We start from the raw sequence: 25,823 nt of genomic DNA on the forward strand, positions 1-25,823 counted from the left end.
CAAATGACTCCAGCTTCAAATGGACATGTAGCACTTTTCCATTTTTCCCACCACAAGACATCACAGAGAGTCCACAACCAATGAGGAGTTTGGATCCTAGCTCGACCATTCCTGAGCTAGTCAGGGGAAGGAGCAGGTGTTCTGAATGGCTGCCGAAAGGGGATGAAATGCTTTGCACTGTATTGTATGTTGGTTCTTTAGAGCAATTATGTGGTTCTAACATCCATCTGGCCAGATGAATAAACTTTTGTTACTGCCTTCAAACTCGGTCATGTTTTTTTCTGGCTTTCAATGTAGCATGGCATGCTGGGCAATGAAAATCCACTGCCCACTTGTGGCAGATAGCTAATTTTGGCAACAACTCTTCAGAAGCCCCTCCACTCCAACTGTAGGTTCTCTTTATCCAAAAGTTTTCTTACACTTCCCACACCAAAAACCTAGCAAATGCCTCTATACATATCATTTAAAAAGCCAGTCAAGGATGACGCCTAATACACAATTCACCTTCTTGTCTCATTTCAGAAACTGAAGCTTATTATTATTATTATTATTATTATTATTATTATTATTATTATTATTATTATTTCATTTCTGTCCTGCTTTTCTCCCATTGGTGGGACTCAAAGCGGCATACAAAATATAAAACTCGTACAAATACGCACACAATACATAATCAGCTAAAACATCATATCCTGTTATAAAAACCCAGTTTAACATATCATATAAAACACTTAAAACTTACATTAAGTACCATTTAAAGATGCTTGTTGTAGCTTAAAGATGCTGCCACATTCCTTTTTTACTCCCTCTTCCTTCCACCTTTTCATAATCTCTAAATACGAGGGTTATCCAGAAAGTAGATTACGTTTTGGAATTAAAAATGGACAAAGTATAGGAGAACACATTTACCATATGCAGTTGAAAGCCACACCCAAATACCACTTCTCAACATAGTCGCCATTCAAATCTAGGCACTTATCATAGCGATGAATGAGCTTGGCAACTCCTTCCCCACAAAACTCTGCCGCTTGCGTCCTCAATGCAGCGTTTTGGCGACGATGCGCAGCTTCAGGAAGGGTTGAGGACGCAAGCGGCAGAGTTTTGTGGGGAAGGAGTTGCCAAGCTCATTCATCGCTATGATAAGTGCCTAGATTTGGATGGCGACTATGTTGCGAAGTGGTATTTGGGTGTGGCTTTCAACTGCATATGGTAAATGTTTTCTTCTATACTTTGTTCATTTTTAATTCCAAAACACAATCTACTTTCTGGATAACCCCCGTATACTGAACTTGTCTCTGCATATTGTATTGCATTACGTACCTCAGGTTTTTTTCAAAAGCATGGACAGAATAGATTTTTATGCCATTCCCATTAATTGCACTGGTGTAAGAGAACCTCTGGACAAATTATACCCCCTATCCTATGTGTTAAAAGCTGTCAAGAGAGGCATTCCCTTATGCTTTTTTGGTCATTCCTGTCTGTTTAAAGGGATAGTTCAAGCTCAGCTCCAAAACAGTATGATGACTTTGACCGCTACCATTGACTGTCATCAACACTGCATTTAGCTGACATAATTACTTATTGTTACAATCAGTGACCATTAGGTTGTGGCTAAATTATGGTCTCAGTCCTAGGAAGTGCCTATTGCAACCCTTTGAATACACAAAGTTCATTGCACATGATTAACACTGCTGATACTGCCTACCACGGAAGCAAAGGCAAAGTGAATTAGTGAAGACCTGTCACTCCTTGCAAAGTGCTGCCAGATTATAATAACAGGGTTGATGTGTCAACTGCAATAACTTAATAATTCATGCTCTATCTCTGTCACACCGGCTGAGAGGGAAACCTGATTGGCTGCCAGGAATTCCAATGTGGAGGCTATAAACTATATAGGTCAGAAATCAATGATCAAAGCATTAAAGAGGAAGTGTGAAAGCTGAGTTAGTAAATATCATTGGGGGTCTGAAGATGTACCAATGGCAAAGATATTACAAATATCTTACATATTTCTAACTTTTGTACAGTGAGAGAGCAAAAATCATGAGACAAGAGCATAACAACACATTAAAACCTTATACAAAACAAATCTACACAATCCAAACAAAATCCTTATATTGATGTTATTCTTCCTGTATCTAGCATCTCTCAGTTCCCTCCTTGAAGATAATTTTTTTAAAAAGTTTTCAGTTTTCACAACTTCTTTAAGACATCCATTTGTTTTATTTCTTGATGCTGAGGGACTGACATTTGTACCTTGCATCCAATAGCCTTTCTTCTCTACCGATTATCACCACAAAACAAGAATATATCTATAGAAAATGCTATAACTACATTTCTAGAAATATCCAAATTAATGTCACAGTGTTATTTAACAGAGATTATTTATTTATTTATTTAAAGTGTTTCTATTCCGCTCTTCTCACCCCGAAGGGGACTCAGGGCGGATCACAATATACACATAATTGGCAAACATTAAATGCCATATACACATAGAACAGAGAACTCAGAGACAGAGACAGACATAGAGGCAATTTAACCTTCTCCAGCTTTCAGCTTCCTGAGGGGATGCTCGATTCTGGCCACAGAGGGAGCAGCTGCTTCATCATCCACTGCGATGGCAACTTCCTCATTCCAAACCCTTGCTGGACGATTTTTTTAGGGTGTCGTAGATTAGTTAAATTAGCCTCCCCACATATAAGTGGTACCTAAATTCCCTACTTGATAGATGCAACTATCTTTCGGGTTGCTTAGGTCAGCAACGAGCAGGGGCTATTTATTTTATTTTAATGGTCGGGTGCTCATTCCGCCATGGGCTGGCCTCGAACTCATAACCTCTTGGTCGTAGTGATTTATTGCAGCTAGCTACTAACCAGCCTGCGCCACAGCCCAGCCCCTGTAGAGTAGCATATCTTTCTACTCAGTATTATAATGCTCAGCACTGATATAAAGGCTACATTTGTGTTCTCTTTGAGACATTGAAACTAGTTCATATGATAGCCATGCACACAAGCAATATATTAATCATACAGACATTCCCCACTTATTTCATAAGTTAGGGACCACAATCCTGTTAAAAAGTGGAAATGGTTGAGAAGCCAAACTCATTCTTTTCTTACCTTGCAAATGCAAGACTGAACACAAGATGTCACTGAGTTGACTAAGAAAAAAATTAAATAGCATACTGAGTTGACTGAGAGAGGGGAAAAAAATAGTGTACTGAATTGTTTGAGAGGAAATAAAGCAGTTCCTGAACCTCAAAAATAATTCATAGAACGATTAAAAATTATTGAAAAAAACACATTGATGAAAAGAGGACCATCACTGTTCCTGATATACAAGAGTGAGGCTCAGATGCACCTCTATTCTCCCTAGTGCAGTGGTTCTCAGCCAGATGTTTTGGCCTTCAACTCCCAGAAATCCTAACAGCTGGTAAACTGGCTGTGATTTCCGGGAGTTGTAGGCCAAAACACTTGTGGACCCACAGCTTGAGAAACACTGCACTAGTGGAAGAAAACCTCTATCACATCATACAATTAAAATAAATTATAGAGGCCATCCAGTCCAATCTTTTATCATGCAGGATTACACGAGCAAAGAACACTTGACAGATGGTCATCTACTCTCTCATTAAAAACCTCCAAAGATGTATCTCCTTTTTTTTAAAAAAAAATTATGAACACTTACATAAAAGCATAGCAGACATCTAAGAACAGCACAACAAAAAAGTGGATGAAAAAAGGGAAACATACTGTATATACTCGAGTATAAGCCTAGCTTTTCAGCCCTTTTTTTAAGACTGAAAAAGCCCCCCTCGGCTTATACTTGGGCGAGGTCCTGGTTGTCTTATATTTGGGTCAGCTTATACTCGAGAATATATAGTACATTTATTATTTTCCTCTATTATTATTGGTATTATTACATTTATTTTTTCTCTATTATTGTTGCTACTATTAGATTTATTTTACTCTATTTTTATTATTAATAATAATACATGTATTATTTCACTCTGATCTTATTATTATTATTGCATTTATTATTTTATTCTATTTATTATTACTTGTATTATTTTCGTGTATTTATTATTATTATTATTATTACATGTATTATTTTATTCTATTATTATTAAAAGGATACATAAGCACATTTACATTGAAGAAGATGAAAATAATGATTTGATCAGAGTTGGACAGTGTTATCTTAAATTTGAGCTTTATGTCAATATTCAAAAACATTTAACCTACTGATGCCTCAATTAATATAATTTTATTGGTATCTATTTTTATTTCTGAAATGTACCCCTCTCGGCTTATACTGGAGTCAATGTTTTCCCAGTTTTTTGGTGGTAAAATTAGGTGCCTCGGCTTATATTCGGGTCGGCTTATACTCGAGTATATACAGTAAATAAATGGGGTAAGACAGTTCCTTCTGTTCCCTGCCCCCCTCGCTCTTGGAATGAAACCTTAAGTCTCTAAAGATTTACCTCAAAAGCCAGAGGCAGAAATTATATAGAACCTCCAATTCTTAGGACTTCATCACATGGGTAAAATTGCCCGCCCTACAACAGTTTCACCTCAGTTTAGGGACGGAGCCTCCTGAATTCCATCAGATGATGTAGATCTACTTTTGGTGGGGCTCTGTTGTGACTCAGCTTGAACCTCAGATTGACTCTGATGAGGAAAGAGGGATTCAGGTTCAAAATCTCCCCAAAAGGCCTTTAGATTTGGAGGATGAGGAACAGAGAGTGCCGGTTCCATTTCCTACAGGGAGGGTTGGAGTAGATGACCCTGAAGCCTCTGAAGCCAGCCAGGTGCACACTGACATGGGAACGGAAGAAGGGAGGATGGAAGGTTCCCATGTTACTAATGAGTCTCAGTGAAATAACGAGCAAGCTGACCTTGATGGGATGGGCTCCTTAGATAGAGCTGAGCGTTTGGAATTGAGGATACAGCATAGTGTGAGAATTGCAAACAGGCGGGGGGAGGTGAGGGGGCAGAGAAATGCTTTCATGTGTTTCAAAGAGTGTTAAAAGGGGTGCGTTCGGGGAAAAGCTTTTGTCAAAGCAACTTTCTTTTACCGGAGAAGCAAGCTCCAGTTTTCCTGCTGTGCTTTGGATTATTATTGCAGCCCATGTTCCTTGGAATTTGCCATGCTATCTTTGGATGTTGTTTGTTCCTTGTGAGTTCCTGACTTTTATTTTAAGACTATATTTGTAACTGACTTTTGGTGCTTTACTTTTGCTTTTTGAAGAACTTTGTACTATCTATCTTCAATAAACTAAAAAGACTCAAACCTGCTGTGGAGTTTGTGTGTTAGAGCAAGGTGAATCAAGGCTGAGGTGCGACAGGCTCCGTCTCTAAAGTGAGGTGAACTGTCATAAGAGGCAACAGCAAGAACATTGGAGGCGACACTCCTCCCCCCTCCCCCCCCCCACTATGGGATGACATAAGGGACAATGAGGGGTGATGTGGGGCAATGTGGGGCGATGCAGGGCGATGAGTTCCCCAAGCCCCCACATGCACTGGATTTGCCAGGATTCATGGCAAATCCCCCCTGCTTACTGACCTCAATGTGATGAGGTTCTTAAACAGCTACACACAACAGAATACATATAACACCAGAATACATAAACCCAGGTGTCAACATCTACTTTGGGAGCAATATTACAGGGACCAACAATATTGCAATATTAGAGGTACATTGTCTAGTTCTTCCTCCAGCATAATATACACCATCTCATGCCAGTAATGCCCCTCTACACATTTCCAGAGAAGTATTTCATGCTATCAAATCCATGAAATGCATGTGGTAGAAACCCTTTGCACTTAGAGCAATTAACACGATAAATAGGTGGTGGCAGCACAGTGTAGTGTTGGGGAAGTTGTACACCATTTATGCTGATGATGAACCCTAGTATAACAAAAACCTGTAGAGAGAGCCCAATGGGTAACCAGGGGCAGTATAATAGTTCACAGCGTTAATGTTGCTTTTCAGTGGGCATGGACTTCTAAGTCAGCAGGTCAAAATACTCCAATGACAGAGATGAGGATGATCCCTCTGCCCTTGCCATAATTTTCTGCCTTTCTGTTTTTTCATGAAGCAACAAAATCAATACATTATCTCGGGACCATAAATTAGCAGTGTATTGAGGCACAACCAGCTGTTGCTAGATGTGATGTGACTACCCAAATAGATTCACGAGCTGCTGTATTGTCTTCCATGATAGAGAAATAGTTTCTTACAAACCAAGAAATAGATTATGAAATGTCCATAGCTTACATATTGAATTACTTCTGTGAGTGATACGTGTATAATGGAATGCCAGACAAGAAGAGTCCTCATGAAAAACTTTGGGGCTATTGGGTAAATGGAGAACTGTAGAATCATGGAGCTGGAAGAGACCACAAGGGCCATTCTGTCCAATCCCCTGGTGCAAGAAAACATAATAATAATAATAATAATAATAATAATAATAATAATAATAATAATAATAATAATAATGCGGTTTTCTGGCATTGTATATTTCTGCCGCTTCTGTGACTGTTCATTTGTATTTTGATTCCGTAGCTCACTTGTCGATGGATGTCCAGAATCAGCAGCAACCACCGTGGTCCTTTTTATCCTGGGCGATGACCAAGCCAGTATAGACTTCGTTTTGGTTTGATTCTCCATAAAGCGAATGGGTTAGGTGCTCTTAGTTCCGCTCCTCAGCTGAGGCCTCTCGGTTGGACCTGCTGGTAGTTACACTACCACCAGCACAGCCCTCTGTCATCATTGGAGCAGTTAAGCCCCCCCACCACGTCAAGGTGGCACCTGCCTGATCCTTGCAGCCCAGGAGCAACATCAGAACAAATGCAATTAAGGCCAAGATCGAAAAATCAGCTGATAATAATAATAATAATAATAATAATAATAATAATAATAATAATAATAATTTTATTCTTATATCCCACCCCATCTCCCCGAAGGGACTCGGGGCGGCTTACATGATGACCCAAAATGCAGACTGTTCAAGGAAACCGACAAAACCATTGATCATCTCCTCAGCTGCTGTAAGAAAATTGCACAGACAGACTACAAACAGAGGCACAACCATGTGGCCCAAATGATTCATTGGAACTTATGCCTCAAGTACCATCTCCCAGCAGAAAAGTACTGGTGGGATCACAAACCTGCAAAAGTATTGGAAAATGAACACGCAAAGATACTGTGGGACTTCCGAATCCAGACTGACAAAGTTCTGGAACACAACACACCAGACATCACAGTTGTGGAAGGGAAAAAGGTTTGGATCATTGATGTTGCCATACCAGTTGACAGTCGCATTGACGAAAAACAACTGGAAAACTCAGCCGCTATCAGGACCTCAAGACTGAACTTCAAAGACTCTGGCAGAAACCAGTACAGGTGGTTCCGGTGGTGATGGGCACATTGGGTGCCATGCCAAAAGATCTCAGCCGGCATTTGGAAACAATAGACATTGACAAAATAACTATCTGCCAACTGCAAAAGGCCACCCTACTGGGATCTGCACGCATCATCCGAAAATACATCACACAGTCCTAGACACTTGGGAAGTGCTCGACTTGTGATTTTGTGATACGAAATCCAGCATATCTATCTTGTTTGCTGTGTCATAATAAAATAACAACAACAACAACAACAACAACATACTTTATTTCTAGATCGCCCTCTCTCCTCAGAGGGACTCAGGATGGCTAACATACATACAAACGGCAAACATTCAATGCCACATCTACTTCACTAATATCAAAAGTATAAAATGACAATGACATACTAATTATAATAAAAATTCTAAATTAAAAAAAACAATAAATTTAAACATGACACTCAGTAGAAACATTATTGCACAGAGCAAGCGTATACTTGGACTGATTTAAACAACCAAGTTGCTGAAAATGTTCAATATTTGTTGCAGTTTCATTAGACCATAGCTGCTATGGGGTGGCAGTTATGTTACTCCTCCTCCTCCTCTCCGTATGCTAAGGCGCATAGATGTATCTTTAACTGTTTCTTAAATGAGAGGAGGGTGGGGGCCATTTTTATTTCTTTAGAGAGGGAGTTCCAGAGGCAGGGAGTGATCACAGAGAAGGCCCCTCTCTCCTTCCCACCAGCCACGCTTGTGACGGGGGTGGGACTGAGAGCAGGGCCTCTTCCGTTGACCGAAGTCCCTGAGATGGTCTATACAGGGAGAGGTGATCTGGCAAATAGCCTGGGCCTGAGCCCAGTAAAACATTCCCAACAGATGGCCATCCAGTCTCTGTTTAAAACCTAAAAAGATCATGATCATGTTTCATCTCTAACTTTCTTGTTTCACAATTTACTTTTACATTTGTAAGTTAGAGATGAAACATGATCCCATATGCTCAATTATAGGACTGTATCAGAACCTGTAGGAGCCCCGGTGGCGAAGTGTGTTAAAGCACTGAGCTGCTCAACTTGCAGACCAAAAGGTCCCAGGTTCAAATCCCAGGAGTGGAGTGAGCACCTGCTGTTAGCCCCAGCTCCTGCCAACCTAGCAGTTTGAAAACATGCAAATATGAGTAGATCAATAGGTACCGCTCTGGCGGAAAGGTAACGGCACTCCATGCAGTCATGCCAGCCACATGACCTTGGAGGTGTCTACGGACAACGGCGGCTCTTCGCTTAGAAATTGAAATGAGCACCAACCCCCAGAGTCGGACAGACTGGACTTAACGTCAAGGGAAACCTTTACCTTTACCTATCAGAACCTTTAGGTTAGTCTTTGACTTTGAGATTATTGCAACACTGTGTAGGACTGGTGAAATTCCTCATACAGTTGTAAAAGTTATCCCGGAGCTTGGAAAAATTAGAATTGGACTGTACTTTCTAAACTGGATGGGGGATCCGGAAGGTAGAGTTGAAAAACTCCTTTTCAACTCTGGGTTACCCACCAAAATTTTGAGATACTGATCATGGGTGGTGTTTTCACTGAATGTCAGATTATGTTCCTAATAATACAAAGCTGAAGGGAACAATTCAATGGACTTGGGAGACCTGAGAGTCTGAGCTGAAAAGAGTCCTTCTATTTTGCTTTGGTTTAAATCAATTTGGACTGAAAGGGGTTAATGGTACTCTGCTGTAACACATGATTGGTCTTTATGAGGTTGGAGCTCTTGTCTGTCTGAGGCCTACAGATGATGCTAAAGAGCCAATAATGACAGCAATTCAGAGCAATCTAATTATACAAACGGGAGGCTAAACAATTTCATCATCCTTAAATTAGATTGTTCTAATGAGATAAAGACACCAATTAATCCTGAATTAATTTCAACAGCCTATTTGAGGCAAACACTTTAATATGCAAATGTAAATGAGAAACAAAGCCTACTGTCAAATGCCAGAGTTCAGAACCTCTCGCTTCACAGCTGCAGTGGGTATAAATAGTGCCTAATGAGTTTGTCGAGAAAGACATACAGCCCTCAGAAAATTTCAGACTCAATAAAGCACAGGTAGGTGCTTTTTGAGCTAAGGAAGAGGAAGCAAGCAGGGTAGGTACTGTGAAAAAGACATACCCTGGGAGGGGCTCATTTAGCCGAAGCAAACCCCACAAAAGCAAATGCTGGGTACATGGCCAAGGACCACAAGCTGATGTTAATTAGCCCTGACTTATTTGTTTTAAATTAGTCATTCTCCATCATCATGTGAAGCCGCCAGCTTTTATTTTAGAATTAAAATTAAATTAAAATGAAATAAAACAAGATTTGGAAGCATACCAGTAAAGATTTTACATAAAAATTCCACACAAAAAATAATGGCTCACATCAAGAAAGAAAGAAATTAAACTCCTTCTGCGGGTAGCAAAATCGGGAGCTGGAGTTGGTATAGCCCACTTCCCAAATTCTAGTATTGAATTCTAAACAACATATTTCTAGATTAAGGAAATTTTTTAAAAAACCCTCACGATTTTCTCATCCTCAGTGAAGAAAAGGTTTTCATACTCCAGAAAATATTATATAGAAGTATAGTAGAGTCTCACTTATCCAAACCTCGCTTATCCAAGCTTCTGAATTATCCAAGGCATTTTTGTAGTCAATGTTTTCACTATATCATATTTTGGTCTAAATTCATAAATACAGTAATTACAACATAACATTACTGCATATTGAACTACTTTTTCTGTCAAATTTGTTGTATAACATGATGTTTTGGTGCTTAATTTGTAAAATCATAATCTAACTTAATGTTTAATAGGCTTTTCCTTAATTCCTCCTTATTATCCAAGATATTCACTTATCCAAGCTTCTACCGGCCTGTTTAGCTTGGATAAGTGAGACTCTACTGTATGCACAAAAAACCACATTGTTAAAGAAGGAAATTGAGCCCCGGTGGCAAAGTGTGTTAAAGCACTGAGCTGCTGAACTTGCAGACCGAAAGGTCCCAGGTTCAAACCCCGGGAGCGGAGTGAGCGCCCGCTGTTAGCTCCAGCTTCTGCCAACCTAGCAGTTCGAAAACATGCCAATGTGAGTAGATCAATAGGTACCGCTCCGGCGGGAAGGTAACGGCACTCCATGCAGTCATGCCGGCCACATGACCTTGGAGGTGTCTACAGACAACGTTGGCTCTTCGGCTTAGAAATGGAGATGAGCACCAACCCCCAGAGTCAGACATGACTGGACGTAACGTCAGGGGAAACCTTTACCTTTACCCAAAGAAGGAAATAGCACATCTGTGTAAAACATGCTGTTTATAGTGCAATAAACTTATTTTCCACGCACAAAAAAGCCTGCATTTTCTTTGTTCAGAATAAGGACCAAACTTTGAATAGTGTTAAAAAATGAACAGTTTTGATCATTTTCCCACTCTAAAAAGAACAATAGAATTACATGGAGGGATTATTATAGCTTATTATTGGTGAGAGCTGACCCAAAACCTTTGGATGACTTCTCCCAGCAGTTTCATTAAATGATAAATAGCATAGAGGTCAAGGTTAGATGCCAAGGGACTCCACGGGCTACTGATCAAGAAGTCAAACAGGAATACCCCAGCATCACAGTCTCAGACCAGCTTTCCAGGAAAGAATGGGGTCACTAAAGAATAGTACCACCAAACTCTATTCCAAAAAGGTGACTCAGAAGGATGTTATGGTCAATGGTCTCTACTGGTTCTGCTGAAAGATTCGGCAGAACCATCAGGGACACATTCCCTCTGTCTAGTTTGCTGCATAGTTCATTTACCAAGGTGGCCAAAACTTTTTCTGTGCTGTAACCAGGCCTGAGACAAGATTGAAATGGATCTAGATCATCAGCATCATCCAGGAATCATTGGAGTTGAGAAGCCACCACATGTTCCAGTACCTTTAACTTAGTGTTCATGTGGCCCGCCCTTGTTTTTATTGTTCTTCTGATTTTGCGTTGTAATGTATATTATCATTTATTGTATTGTTCAATGTGTTATGATTTGTTGCTCTTTTTATATTCTGTCAAATTGTATTGTTCTGGGCATGGCCCCATGTAAGCCGCCCCGAGTCCTCGTTGGGGAGATGGTGGCGGGGTATAAATAAAGTATTATTATTATTATTATTATTATTATTATTATTATTATTATTATTATTACCTTGCCCAAAAATGAAAGGTTGGTGACTGGTCTATAGTTGTCAAGTACAGTAGAGTTCAGGGAAAAATTTTTTAGAAGAAGTCTTTCCACAGCCTCCTTGAGGCTCTGCCTTGATGCAAAGAGGCATTAATAACTTCCCTTACCCACTCTGCCAATCCATCTCTGCCCTATTTAATGAGTCAGTTGGGATAAAGATCTAGAATTATGGAATCATAGAGTTGGAAGAGACCACATGGACCATCCTGTCCAACCCCCTGTCATGCAGGAAAAGCACAGTCAAAGCACCCTCAATGTGACCATCCAGCCTCTGTTTAAAAGCCTCCTAAGAAGGAGCTTCCACCACACTCCAAGGCAGAGAGTTCCACTGTTGAACAGCTTTTACAGTTAGAATGTAAAATGTTTAGATGGAATCTTCTTTCCTGTAATTTGAAACCATTGGTCCAATTTCTAGTCTCCTGGGCAGCAGAAAACAAGCATGCTCCCTCTTCCTTGTGACATATTTTCAAATATTAAACACGGTTATCATGTCTCCTTTCAACCAACTTTTCTGCAGGCTAAACATACCCAGAACTTTAAGCTGCTCCTCACAGGGCATGATTTTCAGATCTTTCACCATTTTAGTTGCCCTCCTCTGGACATGTTCCAGTTTGTCAAAATTCTTCTTGAATTATGGTGTCCAGAACTGGACACAGTATTTCAGATTAGGTCTGACTAAAGCAGAATAGATGGGTGTCATTACAGGCAGTCTCCGAGTTAAAACATCTGATTTACAAATGACTCATAGATACAAACAGAGGTGAGACAACAGGAAGTAAGATAATTCTGCCCCTAGGAAGGGAAATTCACTCCTAAAAGAGTTATCATGGGGAAAAGGTATCTCCACTGAGACTTTCTCACCAATCCTGTACAGGTGGTCCCGGTGGTAATCGGCACACTGGGTGCCATGCCTAAAGTTCTCAGCCGGCATTTGGAAACAATAAACATTGACAAAATTATGATCTGTCAACTGCAAAAGGCCACTTGACTGGGATCATCCGAAAATACATCACACAGTCCTAAACGCTTGGGAAGTGTTTGACTTGTGATTTTGTGATACGAAATCCAGCATATTTATCTCGTTTGCTGTGTCATACCATGTCTTTGTGTCAATAATGGGGACCAAGCCCAAAATACAGTATAAAATACAACAGCAAAATGCATTTAAAACGTATAAACATATAAAACAAAGCATATAAAAACACTAGCTGTGCCAGGCCACGCGTTGCTGTGGCGAAGTCTGGTGGTATGGGAAATAAAGTATTGAGGAATTGGTGGTAGTTAAGGTCAAGGGTAAAGGTTTTCCCCAGACATTAAGTCCAGTCGTGTCTTACTCTGGAGGTTGGTGCTCATTTCCATTTCTAAGCCGAAGAGCCGGCGTTGTCCGTAGACTCCTCCAAGGTCATGTGGGATGACTACATGGAGCGGCGTTACCTTCCCGCCGGAGCAGTACCTATTGATGCACTCACATTTGCATGTTTTCGAACTTCTGGGTTGGCAGAAGCTGGGGCTAACAGTGGGGGCTCTCTCCGCTCCCCCAATTCAAACCTGTGGCCTTTCGGTCCAGAAGTTCAGCAGCTCAGCGCTTTAACACGCTGTGCCATCAGGGGATATTATTTCCTAAAGGTTGTGAATATACAGTATTTCTGAATGGTTTTTTTTGTTTGTTGGAGGCAAGTATGAATGCTGCAATTAGGAAAAATGATTAGGATGTAATGGCCTTGCAGCTTTAAAGCCTGGCTGTTTCCTCCCTGAGTGAATTTTTTGTTGGGAGGTGTTAGCTGGCCCTGATTGTTTCCTGTCTGGAATTCCCTTGTTTTCAGAGTGGTGTTGTTTGCGATATTTTATGTGCTTCTACTGTCTGTGGCCCTGAGAAAACAGAGGATTTGCCAGACTTTGATGATGGGAATACTTTGTTGGGAGGTGTTAGCTGGCCCTGATTGTTTCCTGTGTGGAATTCCCCTGTTTATTTACTGTCCTGGTTTTAGAGATTATATTGTTCTGCATTATTCTATCCCAGTAATTATTTCATATTAAAGAAGAATCTCACTTATCCAACATTTGCTTATACAATGTTCTGGATTATCCAACGCATTCTGCCTTTTCATAATCAATGCTTTTGTAGTCAGTGTTTTAAATTCATTGTGATATTTTAGTGGTAAATTTGTAAATACAGTACAGTAGAGTCTCACTTATCCATCATAAACGGGCCGGAAGAACGTTGGATAAGCGAATATGTTGGATAATGAGGAATTAAGGATAACCCTATTAAACATCAAATTAAGTTATGATTTTACAAATTAAGCCCCAAAACATCATGTTAGACAACAAATTTGTCAGAAAAAGTAGTTCAGTACACAGTAATGCTATATAGTAATTACTGTATTTATGAATTTAGCACCAAAATATCACGATATATTGAAAGCATTGACTACAAAAATGCGTTGGATAATCCAGAATGTTGGATAAGCGAGTGTTGGATAAGTGAGACTCTACTGTAAATACTACATAGCATTACTGCGCATGGAACTACTTTTTCTGTCAAATTTGTTGTATAATATGATGTTTTGGTGCTTAATTTGTATAACGATTACCTAATTTGATGTTTAATTGGCTTTTCCTGAATCCCTTCTTATTATCCAACATATTCACTTATCCTGCCGGCCTGTTTACGTTGGATAAGTGAGACTCTACTGTATATTTCTAATCTTATATTATCTGCTCAGAACTGGATTATCTGAGGCCCCTTCTTCACAGCTGTATAAAATGCACACTGAAGTGGATTATATGGTAGTGCGGAGTCAAGATAATCCAGTGCAAAGCAGATAATATAAGATTATAAATGGGTTATATAGCTGTGTGGAAGGGCCTTGAGTCTACACTGCCATATAATCCAGTGCAAATTAGATAATCTGTGGAAGAAGCCTAAGGGAGGCCTAAATCTGCCTGTCCCCTAACTGAAACCTGGCTGTCCCTTGGTTGCTAGGCAACCAAGTGGGCAGAGATTAGCCCTCTAAACTGGCAGCAATTGGATAAAAAAAATTATTGCTCTCCCTCTAATTAGGACTTTATTTTTCTTTTCTTTTTGTTGTATCAACCTTGAGGCGTGGATGATGGGTTGTGTTGTCAAATTTTGAGGTTGGGGGGCCTGTACTTTTGTTGTTTTGTGAATTGCCGTGATGCCATCACTCTTTTATATATATAGATACTCAACCAACCAATAATCAAGGCACAGTGAGCATATTCAAGATTGGAAGTAAGGCAGTAGAGTTTATATAAGTGCAATATCTTGGAATGGAGGGCCAAACCAAAAGTGTAAGAGTCAACTGTAGTAAATGTAAGATTTTGTGTTGTGAAGTGCAAAGGATTAAAGGAACAAATATAGAAAAAGGAAGCTGTGGTTTAGCAGCCGTACAAATGAAAGTGGGAAAAAAGAGCTCTAGTGCTCTGCCTCATGAGGAAATGAAAGGAGCGAGACCCATTCCAGGGTTCCCTCACTCCAGTGTAAGAAAAGAAATATGATTTTCATTTTTAGCTGAGATGTATATCCACTCTTGCAAACATTGAGATATGGATTTCAAATCCTGTCTGTCCCAAGATAATTTGTGGCCCTGCTTTCAAGAGAGGTGGCAGGAGGAACAATCTGCTACCTTCACAACTCTGAGTATTTATCTGCTGGAACAATGCCATCCGTTAGGATGTAATGTTGCATCCTGCGTTATGGATTATGCATTCTGCAAGGGGGTTGGACGAAGTTGGTCTTCCAACTTCATGATTATTATTCTGTCTGGGTATGATTCTGTCCGGCAACGTTATGCTCCATCTGCCATTTTAAATTGTCCTTGTAAGTTTTCCCATCTTAATTTGAGACAAACAGAATGTACTGGTTGAGATACATATGGCTGGTCATCTGTTGCTTCCTCTGTCCTTTTCCTTTGCTCAGTTCCAGGGGCATATTTTTATTGTCTTTACTCACTTTGCACCATCCTTTATTCCCTTCCTCCTCTTGCACCATTTGAGATATAGATCGATAGAGAGATAGATGACAGACAGACACACACATGCACACACACACTCTGATTAATTACAGAAAGGATGGAGTAGTACAAAGCCACTTCTCTCATGTTTTTCATGTGTACAAGGCACAAAGCCTGTTGCCAGGGTGCCAGCTGTCTGGTGTCTGCAGAGTTACAGGAATCAAATGTGGTACTGTGTTTACAAAGTAAGTTATTCCCTAACTGGGCAACTCCAAGGCCTGCTGAATTAATTGTGTCTTCCCAGCTTATTAACAAACATCTCTGAGTAACCAAGATGTATTGAAAAGGGACTCCCCAAGTACAAGCACAAACAGGAATGAAATTTCCCTTTTCTGATCTGTTTTATTTTTAGAAAATGTACCTTCTGTGACTGTGAACAAATTAGCAGTTCTTCTCTGTCAGAATTTCCACAGGAGCAAGAGAAATGCAGAATGAGCAGTAAAACTGCAAAAAGAAAAGGAAGAACTAGGTTGACTGGAGAGGAATGGAGAAGCAGCATCCATCCTTCAACCCTGCTGTGCAAACACATCTGAGACAACACAAAACTTGAAAAGGGGAAAATGAAAACTGAGCAATGGCCAAGTAACTACAGTGTTATTGAACTGTAAGATATTTTTATTAACACCTTTTCCAGCTCTCTTAGAGTCCTTCCAGACAGACCCAAAATGTGAACCCAAAATCCAAATGACACCTCAGGTAAACCCAAATTAATCTGGAGTAAACTGGGATTTCCCAGTTTTCTCTGGTTTAATAAAACACCTACCGGTAGAGAGATCCGAGCATGTAGCCGGGCTGCTTACGTAAGTTTTTGAGGTGAAAGGGGGGCTGGGAACTGGCTCTGAACCCTCCCACATCAAACTCTGGTTGGGAGAATCTGGGGTTTGGTGTGGGGATTCAATCCTGGGAGGATCTGAGATAAAATATTGTTAATGTGGGATTTGTGTATAGATAGTGTTTAAATGAAATTTGTGTCTAGCATGTATTGCATCATCCAGGAAATGCTATAGTGTGTAAAGAGTTAATTTGGTAAGAAGCTGTATTGACCTTGGATATGTGGCTGGAGCCAGATAAGAGTGTCCAGACTACAAGTGTGTTTGTATATAGCTGATTGCATCAGATGAGATCTGTTCTGCCTGCTGAGAAGATCTGTGCTGTTTGTCTAGATTGAAAGTCTTATGTCCATTGTCTGCAATTCTGTTTGTCTTGTCAAGTAAACTTTGTAAATACTTTTTAACATCGTCTCTGACGTTCCTTCGTTCTGCGCTCCACTGACGTCATTCGTCTGCTGCTACGCTGTGCGCATTACTCTGACAAATATCCCAGTTCCTCCCGAGATTGAGACCTGTCTGGAATAGCTCCTACTCTACACTTTAATATATTTCTTTTGTCAGCCTAACATATATTTGCTCTTATGTTTTGTATGCTATGTTTTCTCGGGATTTTAACATGTAGTAGATTGTTTAGCATTTCAAAATAAACACTATTGAATGTGTATATTTTGCCCTTGCCCTTGCCATATCTCCCCCAAACAACACACAATTCTACCTTGTTTTCTTTAACATCCCCAAAGTTGCAACTTACCAATCAGATTCCAAACCAAAACAATACAGCACATCACAGGAATCAAATATTAATAAAGTTGGCAGAGACCATGAGGACCATACCGAAATACACAATCAAAGCACTCTTCTCCAGGCTAAACATACACAGCTCCTAAAATTGCTCTTCATAGGGCACAGTTTCCATACCTTTTACTCGTTTAGTTGCCTTCCTCTAAACATTTTCCAGCTTTTCAATATCCTACTTGAATTGTTGTACATAGAACTTGCATACCACACTGGTGACTCAGATATTGTGCTCTGGAGTTTTAGCTATTTCTTCTAATTGAGTATCATCTGCAAATTTGATACGCATGCAGGCTAAGAGATTAAGATAATTCTGGATTTTGATCCTGTCCTATGAGGTATTAGCTATCCCACCCAATTTGATGTCATCTGCAAATTTGATAAGCATGCCCTCTATTCCATAATCAAAATTACTGGTAAAGATGTAGACTAGCCCTAAGCCCGTTACAGAACCCTCTGGCAATCTACAAGTTACTTCTTTCCAGGATGAAGAAGAGCCACTGATGAGCACCCTTTGGGGTTTTCTTGGTCAATCAATAAATAATCTACCTAACAATAGCATTACCTAGCCAATATTTTACTTATTTACAAAGATACTATGGGGTACCTTGTCAAAGACCTTACTGAAATCAAGATATCCCACATCCACAGCATTCCCTTCATCTACCAAACTCATAAATCTATGTTTAGAAAGAGATAATAGTAATCTGAAATTATTTGTTTTTGAGAAACCCAGATCAGAATTCCTTTCTAAACGCTTACATATTGTCTATTTAATGATCTGTTCTGGATATTGATGTCAGGTTGACAGGTGGTGATTGATTGGGTCTTCTTCCCCCCTTCCCCCGCTCGCTCCCCATACACCTAATTGAAGATCAGGACAACTTTTGCACCACTCTGGTCTGTTAGAATGTCTTCTTTTGTCTCTTGTAGTCCAGGAATTCTCAAATATGATTCTGAGATTATTTCTGCCAGTTCTTTTAATACACTTGGATGTAGTTCATCTGACCCTGGAAACTTGAATAATTAAGAGTACCCAGTACTACATCGTCTGCACTCCATCTCCCCTATTGCACTATCTGCTTCATTTTCCCCACATGTATACATTTTTTTCCCTTTGGAGGAAGTCCAAGGCAAAAAAGATGTTGAGTGATTCAGTTGAGTGCTTAGAAATATAAAGTCTGTCACTGCCTCCAGGTTTTCTCCCTCTATTTCCCAGTTATCAATAAGTGTGGTTGCCATAATCTTGGTTTTCTAGATGTTTAACTGCAGCCCGGCTTTTGCACTTTCTTCTTTCAACTTGGTAATAAGGCTCCTCAGCTCCTCCTCATTTTCAGCCATCAGAGTGGGATCATCTGCATACCTAAGGTTGTTAATGTTTCTTCTATTTTCTTCACAGGAAACTGCATTTTCTAACATGCAGAACATCCTGGTTTGTGTGAGGAAAAGAAAAATGAAATGTGCAAAAAAAATCCCACATTTGAATTTTGCACAGAACTGTTGTCTTACAGTGGAAAGAAAATGACCAAAATCTCTTGTTGATTCCTTCAAGTATTAAATCAGAACTACATCCTAGTCCATTTATGTATGACACATGAAGAATGCATATGTCTCTTAGGACAGCTCTAGAGTAGGTAAATGAGTGTATAGTTTTCACAAGAGCAACATTAAGATTTAACACCAGGGTGGTTTTACCAGCCAGTTTCCAGACAGCTGGAGAGGAAAGATGATAAAGAGACTTTAAGTTGCCATGCCAGGCATGTTTGTCCTAGTGGTAAGATAATATATGGAGTGTAAGGGGAAAATTGCAAGGGGTATTACTGATTAAGTTTGAGGATAGCAGTGGCAGGTTGTGCTTCTGCACAGCTTGAGATATTTGGACAAGAGTTGGTTATAAATCATGTTAGGTGGGTGTATTATTATAAAAGATTGTGGCTCTTGGAACATTTTCAGAATTCTCTCTACTGAAGGTAGTGTTTCCTTGCAACTTTTTTCAGCCTCTTGTGCAACACATTTTCCAATCATTGAGTATGTTCAGTACTGAGAAATATCTATGTATGCTCCCTATCTGATGTAAATATGTTATTGATTTAAGTGGGTCAATCTGATGCATGAGGAATGTGAGTGGAGAGAAGATCAGAGAAGGATGAAAAAAAATGCAGTGCCAAAACGAAAGGAAAAGAAATACCCGGGCTCAATATAACGTGTTCATCTGCACCCCTTGTTCATTTCTAGATGGGTTGTATCCCAATTGTGTGCTTTAAAGGTTTCAGTGTAACAAGTAGCATTTATTCATTACAACCCAAAAGCTTTTATGTCCCTGGGAAGATATAAATGGATAGAACTCATTCTGTCTCAGAATTAGCAAAATCCAGTTACTTTGCGTAAATTATGCCTTTTTTTACTTCACTCTCCCCAGATCATCATTTTCCTTTTGCCAGTTCCAGTAACCCAAGCCCAATAACTTGTGTGTAATAAAAGGTGACTGCTGCGGCTATTTTTACAGAGCTGGCATTCATTTGCATGCTTGCTAGCTGTGTGTGGGGCCTACGGCTATTCCCTGCCTCAGCCCTCCACATCGCCTCCACCCTCCCCTTAGCATTGCTCTGATCAGAAGTGACAACAGAAACACAGCCATGTTTCCTGTAGATTTTAGCCTGTTAAGGATGAAAGCTCCGGGGAACCAGAACAATAAAGTCAGGGGCTTTGGTGTGCAGTCCCAAATTGATCATTTTCAAATATCAGCTGAGCTTTTTGAGGAGGCATGTGGTAGAGGAGCCAACCTCTTCTTAATGAATATGCAGAAAGAGGTATCTGGATGTGATACTGAGAAATTGGATCCTCAAATTATGAAATGTATAGTGAAATGTAGAAAAGCATGAAATACAAGCTGCTGCTCCACCAGCCCCAGCGATCATGTACCCGTGCCTCACCAAACCTTTGATATAAATTGCCTTTGGAATCTTGTCTGGTCACACCTAAAATCCCGTCTTTTAATTTCCATAATCCTCTCACAGAGAACTGAGAGATGGAGAAAATAACTCAATGAATGTACATCACTGTGTACATTGGACTAACTCTATTGTGCTTTTTTATGTCAGGAGTGACTTGAGAAACTGCAAGTTGCTTCTGGTGTGAGAGAATTGGCCATCTGCAAGGATACCCAGATGTTTGATGTTTTTACATCCTTGTGGGCGGTTTCTCTCATGTCCCCGTATGGGGAGCTGGAGCTGACAGAGGGAGCTCATCCATGCTCTTCCTGGATTCAAACAGCAACCTCCAGGTCAGCAACCCAACCTTCAAGTCAGCAGTCCTGCCGGCACAAGGGTTTAACTAATTGCTGCACCACATTCCTTTCGGATAGTACCCCTCTCAGTGGCAGACCATTAAACAGACTGGCTCTTCAAATGTTCCAATGACAGTTTATTGAATTTCCCGCTTCCACAAAGAACCAACCAGCAAAGATGCCCGAGTGAGTCTTGAGCCACTCAGGATGTGGATCCTAGCCAAACACTTTTTCAACCAATCAGATGCTGGTCCAGGTTTCTTGAATAGCTGTCAAATGAAATACAAATCTCTGTATTTTCCATTGTGTTATGTCAGCACATTGGGGAGCTTTCTTTGGTGGCATCCTCCATGGTCAGTGAGAATAAATTTCAGCTTTTACCTTCTACCTGTCTGTGTCTAGTTTGGCCTTCTGGAAAGTGAGACATGGCAGGCTCATGAGCATGCAGTTCTTGTGGTAGCTGAAGTCACCAAACAGATGATTTTTTAAATATAAGTAATTAAACAAGATTATCCTCATAATCCAACAATTGTAATAAATACAGCAAAATTTGTAAACTATTCCTGTGGAGGGGACGGAGGGAGAAAGAGGAGGAATTAATGTAAACATGGGTTACCAATGGAAAATGTTTTGAATGTTTGTATAATTTTGTATAGCACTATTTACAAAAAATTGAAAATAATTAAAAAAAACATTTTTTCAAAAAAAAAACCCCTTAAAATATTAATTTCATCAACATTTGATCACATCTCAACTGCTTGCCAGGAATTCTGAGTATCACTGATGTCTTGAGGTTAGTATGATCAACTTTCAGCCATGAATTTAAGGGAAATGTAGTTGCAAATTTTTTTCCACTTTAGTGGCACAACATAACATGTTTGTGGAATGGATAACACTTAACAAAACAATATTATTTATTATCTGTTAGTGAAACCTTTTGTTTTACAAAGGCTCCACATTTTCTCCTTGTTCTTTGCTTACCTGGATATTTTTAGCAGCATTGCTAGAAGGTTTGTAAAGTAGGGCTGGAAAAACAAAGACATTCAGAGTTAGGTTGCTGTAGCATTGCCTGCAATAAAACATAAAGTGGGAGAGAATGGCTTACCTGACCTGGTTGTTCCATTTCACAATGTTAGTTGTGAATAACAAATTCATAGGAACATGATGCATCACTCATGCATCACTTCTCCTTCTCCTCCTCTCCTTTTCTTCTTACATCTTCTCTTTTTCCTTCTCTCTTCTCCCTTTACTTGCCTGAAAAAATTGGGAGTTTTAGACCGCATTTACAACTGCAGGCCTGCCAAGTTTCAAAACAATTCACCAATCTACTGATTTTTTAAAATTATCTTAAGTTTTAACCATAATATTTTTTTAAATAAGACAAACCACAAGATAGGGTTCTGGGAAATGTAGTTGCCAGTTGTGTCCATTCTCAGCCAATCAGAGCATGGGCACAACCAGACTTTTTATTGTCTGAGAAATAGAGAGAGAGAAAAACTTCAACTACCATCATGCTCTTAGAGGAACTCAGTGTTGTAGCACAGCCTGCACCTGAGCTGTCAGGTGAGCCTTGGGTTGGGTCTGTTCAGCCTATGATTGTACCTGCACCTGACCTGTCAGATAAATCTGGGTTAGGGCCTAGGATTCCCATGCTGCCAGATGAGGCTGCTGTTCTTGGACAGCAAGAGTTAAATGAGGTTGCTGTTCTTGAGGATTCTGGGAGCAGGCATACAATGGTTTCAAGCAGGCAGCTTGAACCGCATTCCTTGGGAGAGTCAAGGTCGAGTTATCCCTTGGCAGATGGGCATTCCAGTTGTGATAAGAGTAATGAGGTTGACAGAAAGAAAGCAATATGTCAACAGAGACAAGAAAGGGAGGTTTTGAGAAGGAGCAAATGATTGCTAATGACAAAGGGTTTTGAGCAAACTTCCCATGGAAAGAGGTCGTGATTCTAGCTTTAAGAGGAACCACTTCTGAGAGATTTTCAGAGATGGTAACTTTGCTCATCAAGAGTGTTGTTCCTGTTTCATGGACTCTTGTTTTATGTTACCTGTGGACTTCCATGCCAAGTTCCTGTAGCCTTGTATTTTGAGTTTTGTTCCAGTTCTTGTTCTTGCTCCTGGGGATTTTGGATTATCAAGTCATTGTTCCTGAAAGCTTTGCAGTTTGGATCTCTTGTTCCAGTTAAAGACTCTGTTCTTTGTTCCAGTTTTGATCCTGTTCCTTGGACTAATGTTGATGCCTTGTTGAAGTTTATTCTTTTGTTTGATTTTCATGGACCCTTGCTTCAAGATTCTCAAGTATCTTGTAACTGGTGGACTAAAACCTTGTTTCATTGACTTTGAACTTTGATTTGCTATTGCTTACATATATTCTTCAATAAACAACATGCATTGCTTATAGTCCGGGGCTCCATTGTGGTTTTGAGGTGTCTCTGCAGTCTAGGGGTGCAACACTCAAGAGACTTTTCAATGCTCGCCCTATGCAGGTGCTACTGGGAAAGCAGGCTCCCAGTAGGACAGCAGGGCCTTCTCTGAAGGAGGAGCCTAGAAAACTTTTCAAAAAGAAATGGAGGGATGCTACTTCTGCCAGGGAGGGAGAGAAGACACGGCAGATTCCTGCCTCGGGTATAGTGCAGACTCTCCAGGAAGCAATAAAATCAGGCTCCCTTAATCTGTTTTGCCATGTTTTGCAGCTCCCTCCTCCCCATTCTGTTTTTGGATATTATATAAAATGGACCACTGAATATTACAAATCATTTTCATTTAAACTGATTCAGGCCCAATCCTACTTCTAAATAGAAGGGAAGAAGTGGAATAGCAACACAGGAGGCAGGAGGATCCCAAAAACTTAGCTAAAATATAGGAATTTCCAGGAAATATGGGAGTCTTGGTCACTCTACTTCAGGACTTTGACTAGCCCCATTTAAATTTAGTGAGCTGATTGCTACAAAGCTTCCCTTGGAAGATGCATCTGTATTCCAGTGTTTTGTTAGGCTTGGAATTTACCCGTTGACTATCATTTTCTTTGTCATAATATTATCCTGTAATTTCACTTTGTATAAGCACTGATGGACTTTGATATACCCTAAAATCAACATTTGGAAACATTTCCCCTATATTACTTTTTCAAGAAATTAATTAGTTGCTCAGTGCTTGTGGAAAGTACCAGTTCTAGTTAGAAATGCTGTACTAATTAGCATTACTTTAATTGTTTCATTTAATTACTAAATTACATAAAATTACTTAAATGACTCCTCACTTCTCCAGTGCACTCTTCAAAATAATTCTAAGCTAATGACTTACACTTTTAGAGAAGTTCGCAGATGATGTGATATTTTCCAAGGTATCTTTGATGTTGCACATTGAACCTCAAAGTAACGCACTGCAAGTTATTATTTATAGTTCTCCATTTCCAAACTATGCCTTTAAAAAAAATTGAGAGACATATTTTACCAATACATATGATTTGACTTAAAAAGCTCAGATCCAGGTTATTTGAAGGATCATATTCTCCTTTATCGACATACCTGTGTTTTAAGATTTGTTGGGGGGGGGGGGCTTCTCTCTGTTCACCTGGTGAGATGATGGAGGAAAGTCTTCTCTGTGGCAGCCTCAACTTCTGGAACATCCTTTACAGAGGGACTACATCGGCACCTGTGATGCCTAGGGCACCTTTGGCCCCTGACCCTGTGGCCATTACTGTCCAGGATGAAGAAGACTTGGGTTTTCTCCCATGTCAGCAAGATTCAACTCCTTTCCAGATGCCTCATGTTGACATCTCCGAGCCAGAGCCAATTAAGGATGCCCTTGAAACAGTGCTGGCTCTCCCAGATTCTCCAGAAGGTTTAGTGTTTGATCATAGGGCATTTGTCCAAACAGAGAGATCGCAAAGACAAAGCTTGCGGAGAAGCGCCAGATTAGCGGAGCGTGGTGACTATGGCTAAGCCCTGTTCTCTTGGGAAGAATTTGGGAGTTAGACACCTGGTGCAGTGACTGTGGCAAGCTCAGTTCTCTTGGGAAGTTTTAGGGAGTCAGGCACCTGGTTTGGGGGAGCTTATGAACCTCAATAAAAGTATTGCGCTGAGAACTTTCCTTCGCGGTGTCAACTTTACTTCTAACTGAGAAGCATCATCGTCTCTAGCTCTTGAAATCCAAGCAGCCTGAAGGTGCGCTGCTCTTGAGTAGACCGGGAGCCAGTCTACCTCCTTGCCAAGTTTGGACTGCAATTCAGCTCCTGCACATCCAGTTTATGCCTTGCCCTGAAATCCTGCTTTTGGACATTTACTTCAGAGAACTCTTCTTGCCACTTTGTTCCTTTCCCCCCACTCAATACTCAAGCCGAGTTTGAGTGTGTTTCGGTTTCTGGATTTTGGACTCTAATATTGGACATAAGACTTTCACTTATTGGACTAATTTTGATCTTTCCTGAAAGGTCAATTTCTTATTCAGCTTTGCTGCTTAATTCCTTTTGGAACTTATTTTGCTTTAATAAAGATATTATATTGTTATTGGCCTCTGTGTTGGTTTTCAGTGCTCTCGCTGCCTAGGGGTGTAACAGCACCCTTCCTACTTTCTCAATTGATCTAATTTTTGATAGTTTAATCACTTTTTAACTTTAACATTTTGTGAATGTTTAAGTATACTTTTAAATCTTTGATTCCCAAACTGGGAAAAAGCCTGGATAGAAATAAATATAATAATAACAACAGCAACATAACAGTTATTAATCAGACTGGTTGCCATAATCTTCGGGGTTTTTAATGTTTAACTGCAACCCAGCTTTTGCACTTTCTTCTTCCACTTTGGTGATAAGGCTCCTCAGCTCCTCCACACTTTCAGCCATCAAAGTGGTATCATCTGCATACCTAAGGTTGTTAATGTTTCTTCCAGCAATTTTAACTCCAGATTTGGATTCATCAAGCCTCGCACATTGCATGATGTGTTCTGCATACAAGTTGAATAGGTTGGGTTAGAGTATACAGCCCTGCCGTACTCCTTTCCCAGTCTTGAACCAATCTGTTGTTCCGTGGTCTGTTCTGACTGTGGCTACTTGATCTTTATACAGATTTCTCAGGAGACAGACAAGGTAACTTGGTATCCCCATACCACCAAGAACTTGCCACAATTTATTATCATCCACACAGTCAAAGGCTTTAGAATAGTCAATAAAACAGAAATAGATGTTTTTCTGAAACTCCCTACCTTCCGCCATTATCCAGGAGATATTGGCAATTTGGTC

Source organism: Anolis carolinensis, chromosome 4, assembly GCF_035594765.1.
Source record: "Anolis carolinensis isolate JA03-04 chromosome 4, rAnoCar3.1.pri, whole genome shotgun sequence".
Classification (NCBI taxonomy): domain Eukaryota; kingdom Metazoa; phylum Chordata; class Lepidosauria; order Squamata; family Dactyloidae; genus Anolis; species Anolis carolinensis.